Source organism: Rhyacophila brunnea, unplaced genomic scaffold, assembly GCF_057557595.1.
Source record: "Rhyacophila brunnea isolate RB1 unplaced genomic scaffold, BYU_Rbru_1.0 scaffold_40, whole genome shotgun sequence".
Taxonomy (NCBI): Eukaryota; Metazoa; Arthropoda; class Insecta; order Trichoptera; family Rhyacophilidae; genus Rhyacophila; species Rhyacophila brunnea.
Window position 1 is genome coordinate 1,679,477 of NW_028233069.1, and position 12,454 is coordinate 1,691,930.

The following is a 12,454-nucleotide window of genomic DNA, read 5'->3' on the forward strand; positions in this document are numbered from 1 at the left end:
AAATGTTATTTGCTTTTGTGTTATTTTATTCAACGATTTATTAAATTTATAATTTCAATTATTTAGAGGAAAGAACTATTCATCGATCTTTTGTTTAAAATATAAATAGAAATTGATCAAATTCTGAAATTCTCCAATATAGAACATTGAATTCGCTTTGTTTTCAAGCGATTTTTTAAGGTTTTTTTGATTTTTTGATAATAGCATCTACTAAATAGAACCTTTAGATTTACATATAAAATCACTAATTATAGTTTCCAAAATTTAAATTTAAATTATAATGAATAATGTCTATTTAAAATTGAATTATTTGGAATCAAAATAATCGAGTCTTTATATTCCTAAATTACTTGTTTTTATTAATAAAGAAGGCGATTTACAGGGATCCTTTGTTGAAATTGGTTTTTTTCTACTTTATTTTTTTTTTATTATTGTTTAACCCTCACCATATATTCCAACTATAGAATTGGGCGAAACCCTTGAACTAATAGGTCTTGAAAAGAAAATGTAAGAGAAGAGAATTTGATCAATAGTATGATATAATACGTTCATAAGGAAAATAAAATTTAAGCTTAAATGAAAAATTAAAATTAAAATACGAAATTTTCCCATAAATAAAAGATAGTTTACTTATCGCTATCTATTTTTTATTATAAAAAAACACATGATTTTAACAACTAGTATTGGCAAAAGTTTAAACCGTAAAAATAACCTTTTTTTAAAAACTTAAAGCTATTTTTAGATATAATTATTTAGAAGGTTTTTTGGTTTGTTATATTTATGATTTTTTATTGTTTTATAAGCAAATTAACTCCATTTTTAGATTTAATAAACAAAAAAAATAGTATTATTGTACACGTAATATCACAAGTTTATATGTATATCAGTAAAAAAACAAAACTGAACCAGAAAAAAAATCATCAAAATTACATTGTTTGAAATTTTCAAGAATCAAATTTTCTTGCTATACAAGAATGTCCTTTATATGTATAATTATATAAAGTTGTAGATATTTCCTGTTTCCATATCGTGAATTGTTTTTTTTGCTATATAAGAAGAAAACATTGTTTTATTTTTAGAGCGCCAATTGCTTTAAAAATACATATAAAATTGAAAGTAATAAATTAAGATTTTGTTCAGAATTTGGTACGTGACATATGAACACTGATTTTTTTAAGTTAATTATAGATTTATATTGCTGAAGAAGTTTTATTGGGTAATTTTAAGGTTAGTATACAGTTGACATGATTAAAATTGTTTTCATTTTATGCATTGTGGTAAATTTCTTAAGTTAGATCGTGATTACACGAAGTTATTTATGATCTTGGACATAAAAGCCATCGATTATGACTTTTTAAAATGGAATGAGCCATTTTCAAATTAAGTCTATCTTTTTAGCGAACATCCCTTTTCGTGTATTTACGCGTCAATTGAACACGAAAATTTTTCTGATGATATTGTATTATTATTTTTGATTTAATATATCGAAACAAAAAGCAATTATATCGATTTTTGTTATATACTATTCCTAAATTACGTGGCTTTTTCCTACATGCTTATTATTTAAATATTTTAGTCTTTTAAATTATCAAAGACTTAAAAAGAAATCAAATTTTAATTTACGTTTTAAAACATAACTAATAATCGAAACAGAAAACACCTAATATGTTTAGGCTATCAATTTGTGTTCATATCACCACAAAAATAAAGATACATGGTGATCTTATCTCAAATTTGTGAAATAACCATAATATATTTTATTATTATTGTTTCTATCCTTAACGTTGAATCAGTTCGAATTAATCACTTTAATTCCTTGAAGTATTATCACAGAAAATTATTTTTCTCCGTATAAAAGTGGCCTTATAAATAAAAAATATGATATTAACACATTATTCTTTTTTGTTATTAATGGAAATCTATTTTCCCAATAATTAGAGACCTTTAAAAAATACATTAATTTGAAATAGTAATTTTGATTTATTTGCGCTTTTTGCAAGTACTCACCATAACAATCTCGGTATATTATTGCGAAAAAAAAATATATTACACTTTTAATGTGCATAAATAATTCAAAAAGACCTGTTGCACGGAGCAGATTATAAATTAAGTTAAGATTTTATGTGATTTTGGGGCATTTTAGTTTGTACTGGCAAAACTTTAGGTTCTTATTAGAGCTTATTTGGCTAATAATTATTTCTACCACGACATGAATATCTCTTCCTTGATAGATATTTTTTTACAACTTTTTAATCCAAGTTTATTGCTCCATCCTATTGTTTGTGCATACGCTTCTGTTTCGGATGGCGTTTCTAGATTCTTAATATACGAATTATGGTATTTTGTGAGCATTTTATGACTTCTTCTTTTTATGTTTATTTAATGTTCAGATTTACTGAACAAAAATTATCCCATATATTATAACTTGGCACGGGGTGGTGACACAATATCATAAAAGTTATCAGAAAGAACTTGAAATTACGAACCCGACTGAGGCTTTATACAAAACTCGGAATTTTGAAAAACCCTTATATTAATCTATCTCGAAAAGAGGTGAAGTATAAAAAAATTTCATGAGGAGAAGATAGCTGAAAGTATAAATACGATTTACGCACTAGAAATTAAAGAAGTTGTGCTCGAGAACAAAAACGAAAATTATAACTATAAATTTAAGCATAAAAATTATCTTTGATTGTTAATAAAAAAAGCATTTAACATTCACATTTTTTTATATCGTTTTTAGGTTATTTAACTTCTCAATTAATAATCATCAGATTAGTCGAACATTCAGTAAATTGATCTACTAAATAAAAAATATTAAATATTAAGTTTTATGGTTACCTAATAAGTATTTGTGCATGTTTTGTTATCTAATCTTTATCTTTTTTTTATTATTCACAATATGTTTTTATCCATATATCACTCTGGCATAAAAGCATTTAATTTTAAACTTTTTACCTTATCGTCTAATATTTAGATAATTGGTTATTCTGCATTTTTCATATGTTATATTGACCATTTAATTATTTTATATAAAAAATGGCATGTTAATATTATAATTTATTGGATTATACAATCATTATATCATTAAAATATTTAATAATTTGATATTTTTTTACTGTACTTGAGATTAAAAATGCTTGAATAGACATTATTAATATTATTTTTCTATTTAAAAATTATACTCTTAGAAAATATTTTTATCATTTCATATTTAAATTGTATTTAACACGTATATTAAAACCAAATCGCATCTAAATATGAATTAATTGTGATTGATTGTTGAATAAATTATTTATTTATTTATTATCAATTTAATTTATCTTTATTAAATTATTGAATGAATTGATTGATGAATTATTTAAAGAAAATAAGATCTTTTTAGACTGAGCTATTTATATCATGTTCTTTCCTTGTTCCTTATTCTTCGCAATTTTGTATTTGGGTTTTTCTTTCTCGGTCCCCCAGTTTTCTCAATGACATCAAAGAGTATAAGCTCCATATTGAAATCGAGATAAAAAAAATTATTATATTTTCCTCTTCCCACTAAAACTGTGTCCAGAAGCTACGTAGAGTAATTTTTAAATTATTAAATGTACCTATTTTAAGGACAAAGTGAAATTTGCAGGTAAAAAAATCACGTTTTTCATCTTTCCCAAAAGTTATATTCCATAAAAGTTTGTAAATTATGATTGAAACAATAAAACAAAATAAATTAATTGATCATATCAGGATACAACACATGAAATAATTTTTATGAACATGTCTAAGACTACCATAAAGCTAAAAAATGCAAGAAAAAACAGGTATAAGGTTCCCAAGGTAAGAATATAGAAAAAATAAAAAATAGAGGCTCTTTTTTCCTCGTTTACAAATATGTTTGGTCGTATATAATGGTGGTTCACACTTTATTGCTCCCTCCTGATACGGTGCAATAACGAGCCCTTTTTATTTTAATGTTTTTACATTACCTGCAAAATCATCAGCAGACTTAGCTTGTTTTTTTTTGGCATCTGTGCGTAGGCTCATAACACTCTTCGGAGATTCCGCGATTTTTCATCTTAAAGATCTAAATGCATATTCGAAGATATAATGGTCTTGTAGAGCAATGAAAAGTATTATTTGCATCTGGTTTGTGATGCATTCATGAGCAATTAAATTACCCAGAAATTTTAATAGTGAATATCTTCAAAATTTTCATCACCATCTTGCACATAGTTTAACTTTTAACTGATTTAAAATCCAATCTAAGCTGCTTATTTTTTATAGAAAATATTTAATCTTCGAAAAATATAAGAAAGATCTAGTTTAGAAACTATAATACATCCCAAGTGAGGGAATTTTCATATTGAATAAATAACGATAGTTTTTAAAGGCAAAAACCGATCATATCTCTATTTTGAGAAGTAAAGGAGGAAATATTTTTGAAAATAAATTATAAAAACAAAACACAATCTAAGGATATTAAGATTATTAAAACTACATTTTATTTCCTAAATCCCATATTTTCAGTTTGAAATTTGATCTTACTTCATCTTTTTGCGATTATTTTATTTCAATAGTAGTTTGATTTTATAAAAGCCGATAAATTTTTATGTATTTTTTGATTTATAGTTTAAACATTATCGAACTAAACACAATAATTTCTATAAATAAGCGTAAAAATATAAGGATTCAATCAGTTTAAAGATAAAAATTGATTTCTAATATATGAAGAGAGAATAATAAACATAACATAATTAATTGGGTATTTTCCGTTAAAAGAATTCTGAAAGCTTTATGTTGAACAATTCACAATATTATATATAAAAAAAGAGTCGGTTTAAATTTTTAACTCGATAGTTCAATGTCACTCGATAAAATTTTGTCGATAATTCATTTTAGCTATATATTTTTAAAAATACACACCATTTTTCCTATCTGTACATAAAATTCCGAGATGGAATCAAAAAATAAGAACTATTAAAACAATCACGGTACGCAAAATCCAATTTTACGTGGGTTTTTGGTGTCAAAACAATCTTTTCTATACCTTTTTACAACTTTATATAATTTAAAAAAATATTTCTGTTATAAGTCTTCTTAATATTGATCGCTCAAAATCTATCCGTATCTCAAGTTTATTCGATGTAACAATACGTTTAGTTTATTTAATCACATTTATGGTAGTTTAATTTTCTGATTTTGGTGCTTAGACATAAGAAATTACATAATAGGTAACTTCTGAATTTTTTATATTGATAACTTGCTTGCATTCCAATTTGTTAAAATATACTAATTCTTCAACTGTTTGGGATTAACTTATATATATTAACTCCCTGTTTTTGATCTTCTTGAAAAATATAAAAATTTCATCTATATCACTATAAATTATCAAATATATTTGTGGATTTTACCTTGCAAATTATTCCCTTTTATTTATTGATAAATCTGGCACAATTTGATTTCGACAATTTAAAATTCCTTTTGATGTGAAACTAGAATCCCAAAAAGCTTTAAGAATTAAAGGGCATGATTTTCAATGTATAAACTCATAAATATCTTTGTTCATTCTTATTTATGTAAATGCAACTTTTACAATTTTCAAAAAAATTTCCATTCCATGGCACAATATTTCATTCACTATGCCCAAGGAAAATATGCTTACATTGTACTTATGAAATATAAAATCCGCAAGTAATATACTCAAGTTACACAACTCTGATATACTAGACACAAATCTAAAATATATAAGCGATATAAGTAAAAATTATCATAAACTCGAAACTTGTGTTTATTGAATAAATAACCCAAAAATTTCTTATTAAAATTTATTTATTGTTTGTTTTAGATAATATATTTTATGCATATGATTTTAATCTTGTGATAATAAAATTCCAATCAAACGGTTTTTGAACATCACTATAAAATCATCGTCTTCAGAAATCATAAATTCACATAAAGCTGGAGATAAATTAAAATTTAGACAAAAATGCTAAAAATATGCTTGTTCATTTTGTTTATCCAAAAATTAATGAAAATAATTGAATCAAATATAGTATGGCAAAAAATTGAATTGTTGATATAAAATCAGAAAAATATAACCTTTTAATCAAATATTATATGTACTTAATATAAAACAATAGAACTTGCGTATTTTTGTTTCTATGTATATTATTGTTTTTTAAATCTAACTTTGATGTCATATTTTGCCTGTATTATTTTTTTCACCATAGGTGTTTTAGAATATTTGTCGGCTAATAAAAATTTTCATATGTAGTTTTATGGGGATCGTTCTTTATAAATTTGGCGAATTTTTAAATATCTATTCATACGAATTTAAAATTATTTGTTTTCGGGATTTCGACTTTTACATTATTTATAAATTTAAAATATCAATTGATTTAAAATGGAATCTAATACAATCTTATTCTTTATAATTTATGAATAATTCAAATCGTATTGTAATTAATGTAATTACACGCACGAAATGTGAATCTTTCGAGAAAATCCAAATTTTTATCAATAACTCCTCTCTTTATCGTTGAATTTTTCAGAAATCAGCCTGATTTATTGCTTTTTAAAATATAAACATTATTGAACACTCGATTTTTTTATAAAACGTAATAAGATAATTTATGTGTGAAGAATAGAAACCTTTTGTCTTCTTTCTATTAAAATTAACTTGTGATCGCCAGTTGGAGCTTGTTTGAAATTTTTGGGGAAAACGCTAAATTACTATCCGAGAAAATTTAGATAAAATATATAGTATGGAATATCATTTATTTTATTAGAGGTGATTCCTTTGCTGTATATAAAGAAAGTAAATGAATTTTAAACATCTAAAAAGAAGTATATAAAATATGATCCCAAATACATACAAACCGATTGAGAAATAATTTTTGAATCGAAACAAGAAAACAAGGTATAATTAAAGTACTTATATCCAAATCCGGCATTGTGCCTATGAGTGCAAATATGTATTTAATAAAGTTTCATCTTTTAATTATAAAGGTTTTTTTATCTCTGTGATCATTACTCTTGATTTTATTTGTTTATAACTTTACTCGTTCGACTTTTGCTCCTTTTTAAAGAAGAAAATGCAAATGATCCTATAAACCAGGCCATAATTATATTTTGAAATCTAAATTCTCGTCATAACCAATTATATACACATTCACAGATCATATCGTCTTTCTTCAATCTAACCCTTTTTTTTTGCACAGACTTCCGCAATTGTATGGCATTTCTAGCACCAAAATCCGCAACTTGTATAATACCTGTGATTTTTTGAGGATTTATAGTTTTGAAAAAGAAAAATTGAACATTTCTCAGATAAATATTGTTACATTTATCTTATTTTTTTACAGTTAGTGGCGGATACAAACCTAATAAATATTTATTTCTTTGCTTTGAAGGTACAAGAAATTATACTTTTTTAAAAAATTCTAAATATAAAATCTAATATATGAAATGATAAAATATTTAATTTTTCTAATACATTTATGGTGAAAAAATAGGCCGAATATATATAATCGACGCTTTTTATTGAATTTAAAATTCGAAGAACTAAAAATGATAATTTTTTGAAAAAAGCATTGGCATTCGTTGAAGTAATTGATCAATATATATTGCATGAAATTTTATTTTTATTAAGGGTTAATTTTATTTTTATCTATTTTATCTATTTAGACTTAGTCTACCCATTGGGAATATTGTACAACTCCTTGATACATCTTTTGGGACTTTCCCTGATCTTTCTGATCTACAGCCCCTTCTTCTCTCAAATTAGATGAATTCAAGTTTTTTGCGAAGTATGGGAGCTTGCATGTATGCTTCTACTTTATCTGGGGTTTTTAACACAATAAAATATTTTTTATGTAATTTTTTCACCACTCCATCCCAAGTCATTATATAGCATGAAATGTGTGGGTTTACACAAATGTAATATACCATCTAAATGGGTTGCTATATTGCAGCCTTACATATAAAAAGTGTATTTTCTGATATTTTATTTATGTGATTAACATACAAAATATATTAATTTTATCGAAAGATCTATGTTTTTTTCAATAATTTATATGAAGATGACACATATATATTTATTATTTTAAGTAACACGTTATCGCCGTAAATAATTCAATAAAAACTCCATTTATATGATGTGCTTTCTATTTTTTTTACAAAATATACATTTTTTGAAGAATAAAACATTTTTTTAGAACGTTCACTGAAATATAACTTAAAGAGGATGGAAAATAAATTTTATTGGTTCCCAATAAAAGATTGTTTTTTTATGATTAATTTGTGCTTTTTATATCTATAGAAAGTTATAGTATGAATATGTGTACATATTGCGAAAATCCGAGCCAACTAAAGATGTTGAACCGTCTAAAATAAATGGTTTGTGCTTAATACATGAAAAGAAAGCTAGTTTTTATATCTAAAAATTGATTGTACAAACATTGTGCATGTATATGGTATATAATTTTTAACTTTAAAAAAAAATGGATGTGCAAGCCCTTAGTTATACACGTCAAAACTGAGGCATCAAATTTCCGACTCTTAGTCTATAATAATTTATAAAATGTAGTCTATTATGCATTTAACAATATAAAAAATTTTACATTAAAAAAATAAACAAATCTTATAATAAACCTTAATTTTTCTCATATATTTTTAAATTCAGCAAATATAAATATTTTTTTATAAAAAGTTGTTTTTCTTCTGTTGTGTACATACATTAGATATGGATTTTTGAAAAATTTCAATAACATGCATTTTTAAAAAGAAAAATTAATTTTAAAGCTCTGTCTTCTTTTGGTATTTGAAAAAAGATTATCGAATCTAAATAAAGAGTTATATTTCGATTTTTCTGAAATATGGATGCATTAAATGTTGTTTAAAGCGTTCTTAGATCAAAGATCTTTAAATTTTTTATAACGTAGTAAAAAGATTGGAGAAAGTTGTTTTCTAGATGCGAAAATATAGTTTTTGATCATTCTCTAAACGAAATATTTTAGCGCAAATTGGTTTACTCAAAATCCTATTTGAGGGACAGGCAATCAAAAAAATATATTATAAAGATTTTTTATTTTGATGGTGTAAAGATATATTTTAAAAAATTTATTGTGTGTGTTTAAACAGCTAATTATTTCAAGCGTATTTAAAATCTCTTAATGTAAAAAATAGATAAATTTTTCACTTATATATCTTTTTGGGTTCAGTATGATATTGAAACAGTATTATTTGTACTGTGTGTGTAGTTTGGAATTTCTATATTTTATAAAAATTAAAAAATCGGTGATATTTAAAGATGAAATCTTTTTATTAAAAAAGGGTAAAGGATACTGATATGATTAATTAAATTCATTTTGTGCAGTATAGATCAAAAAATTATTAAAATTCTTGTGTTTCTAGTAAATAGGTCATACCTTATTTTAAACATGATTATAAATTAAATTATTATTTCGGCTCTATTTAGCACCGTTTATTTTAAGATCAAAATCTTGGCTTTGTCATTATTATTCTCAAAATGCCTATTATTTTTATGCATAAAAAGCCCTAGTTTATCGAGATAACCTAATCCTTTTTTAAAAAAGGATTTATCTTCATATGTCGGAAAGCTGAAGTAAAGAAAAACGCATAATCAATTTTATTGGGGAAATCTTTCGAATTAATAAGTCTTAAAAGGAGAAGATAAATTGATTAAGATTGTAAAGATGAATGTCAGAAAAATTTATTCCGCAAATTGGTTATATAAAGCAATTAAAGGTTTCAACAATTATCTTCTTCGCTTTTAAAGGTCTAGAAAATAAATTGGCCATAAATAAATTCTAAAATGACCAAATATTGATTTTACGATACAAACCAGAACCTATAAAAAAAGGCTTCTCACTTAAGCGCAATCTAAAAAAAATGAACGTAAAACATTTTTATACTTTGAATTGTTATAAAAAAACAAAAATTTGTATATTAGCAACCTTTGTTCTAAAATACATGAGTACAGGAATCAAAATCTTTATAATTAGCTAATCGATGTAAGCTGGGTATTTAATTGTGAAAAAATCGAAAATTTTGTGTTTTTTTTTATTTTATTATTTAAATCTATGCTATTCAAAGATACATTTTCCCGCAAAGTTTGTTTGTTTTTGTCTATAGTAGATTATATTTGCCTTTATTACAAAAAAAAGCATTTTGAAGTTCTTTAACAAGAGTTAAGCTTCTAATAACAGTTTTTTTCTCCTCTTTGTAGTCTTATATTATTTCAAAGTAACCATATGCATAATTGATTGAATATTTAAATCGAATAACAGAATTATGTGGGCTATTATCATTTTCATATCATATTTTGTCTGTGTTAAACACCAAAATACCCACTTTTTATGTTTTTCTGGATCTTAAGGGGACTTTATTTATATTTTATTTGAAAATATAGTATTAGTAAATTTTGGCCTGGATTTAGTATATTTTCAGATCTTAAGATTTAAAAAATGATCTTTATCTATAAACAAAACCAACTAATTCAATTATGAAGGCTATACATAATTTTTGGCTGTCTTGTTGACGTGTATCACTATAGGCTAAAACCGTAAAGCCGATACATCTTTGCCATAACATGTGTAAAAATACAGTAGCATTGACGGTGCGAGGTTAAAAATTCAGAAAAAAAGATTTAATATATCTTCATGGTCATTTTTTGTAATTGTTTGTTGTTCTATTGCCGATGTTAGTAAATTATTAATTTTTATAGTAAAAACCTAAGAAATTAGTCATTCAATCTAAGCCGAGATATATGGCAAAAATATGATTCTAAAAAAATTCTTTATTGTCAACTATGGAATTAATAATATATGTGAATATAATATTAATCTGTTGGGGAAGTGATGGAATTATTCTTATGTCTCCATCATATGCCAAAAATACAAGTCATCTTTGAATAATTATAAAATATTTAGACTATATTGGTATATTAATACGAATAATACTACTTTATTTCGTTCTGGTGTGAATATTTAGACAGTTTTTTATTAATTTTTTATTTTTAATGCTGCTTAAAATATTATAAATGTGCAATAAAATAAATTCACTTCCTACTTAACACTATTAATTCATGATGTTAAGTAGTAATGAAGAAATTTATAGTGTTGGTCTGGTAATATTCAGAAACTGTGCTACCCACAGGAAATATGCGATCTAATCTAAGCAATTAAAAACTAAACAAATTTGATTATGAATTATTTTGAATCGTCAATAAGCTTCGAAAATAAATATAAATATAGGATTATAAAAACCATACTTCTACGAATTTAAAAACTAGACATATACCATTATTTATAGAAATTCTATTGAGGCTGTAATGCCGTTGAGATTTCCAACCTAAATAATTTTCTTGTATAAATCTATAATGTATAGTGCAGTCTCCTGCCTTTAAAATTATCAAATACAAATTATAATTATCAGCAAATTTAAATATCTATAACATCTATAATTAATATGTTAAGGAGTTGAAAATCCCGAGACGAAGTAGAAGCATACATGCAAGCTCTCACACTCCGCAAGACACCTGAACTCATCTCATTTGAGAGAAGAAGAGCAGTTGATGAAGATAGATCAGGGGAAGGTGTCAAAAGATGCATCAAGGAGTTGTGCAATATTACCAATGGGTGGACCAAGTCTAAATAGATAAAATTGATAAAAATAAAATTAACGCATAAATAAATATCTATGACATCTATAATTAATTTCTAAAATTTTATGATCTTTTTATATATCAAAGATCAAAACAAATTTACGTCTGATAAAAAAAGTTCAAATGGTTTTGCACCAAACGTCATCTATATATCATCGATAAAACAAAAAAAAAATGACTAGATTTGTATTATACGGCTTTTAAATCTAAAATAATTTCAGTTCAAAACGTTTTCTTTTATCTTTTCGGTTTGACTATATAAACTGTCTTTTACATGCTATAATTATTTTATGGTTTCCTTATATTAATATCGACATAAATAATGTTTTCTTTTTATATTCAAGTTATTCATTCTTGATTTTCTAGATTTCCTCAATTTATTCTTTTGTTCTTTAAAATCTTTCTTTTGTATCCTTTGAATTATTGCATTTATTCTACAAAGGAATTTTATATTTTTTGCTCTATAAACGATTTATTTTCAAAACTCAGATCCAAAATTTTCTAATTTAATAATACATACATATTTTCGTCAATTATTAATGTTTCATCAATATTTTAATAAGATTTTCTCGTCCCCACAATAAATCTTTATAGAATGAAATTCAAATCTATTGAAAATGAAACAATAGTCAAATTCACAACAACAATAGCGACAATATTAATGCTTCATTTTTCAGGAAACATATTTGTATATAAATTTATAGATGATAATCGAATCAAATATTCGTTCCTGTGGTTTTTCAATACTACATCCGCACTCACATATATTTACTTGTTTTTCAC